Below are 483 nucleotides of genomic sequence, written 5' to 3' on the forward strand. Positions count from 1 at the left end.
GCAATTACTTCAGTTAGTAGAATATAATAAATAAGAAATTTAGAATTTCATCTTTACATTTAGCAAGTTATCCACTTAGTCCTAAATTTCTCATTAAAATGATTTTGTATTTTAATATGATTTGAGTATGTATTAATAGTGACAGAAAAATTGTTCTTATGTGCATTTTTTTTTTTTCAATTATGTAAGTTTATTTAAATAAATAATATTTATCTATAAATTCAGGTGTATTTTACATTAAATGAGGTATTTTAATGAACATGCAATATTACATTTTTCTTTTATAATTACAAACAAAAGTTTCTTTCTAAAGATTATTCGTAACATTTATTTTTATCTGACTATGACAAGAAGTAACTTTTTAAGAAAAAAAAATTGTCTCTACTTATATTCTAAGAATATATCGTAGTAAGTAACGTATGGTTATTACAGGGCCAAATAGATTGAAAATAATCCATGCATCGATTTTTATAGAACATGTAT

This window comes from Bacillus rossius, assembly GCF_032445375.1.
Source record: "Bacillus rossius redtenbacheri isolate Brsri chromosome 4 unlocalized genomic scaffold, Brsri_v3 Brsri_v3_scf4_2, whole genome shotgun sequence".
NCBI classification, from domain to species: domain Eukaryota; kingdom Metazoa; phylum Arthropoda; class Insecta; order Phasmatodea; family Bacillidae; genus Bacillus; species Bacillus rossius.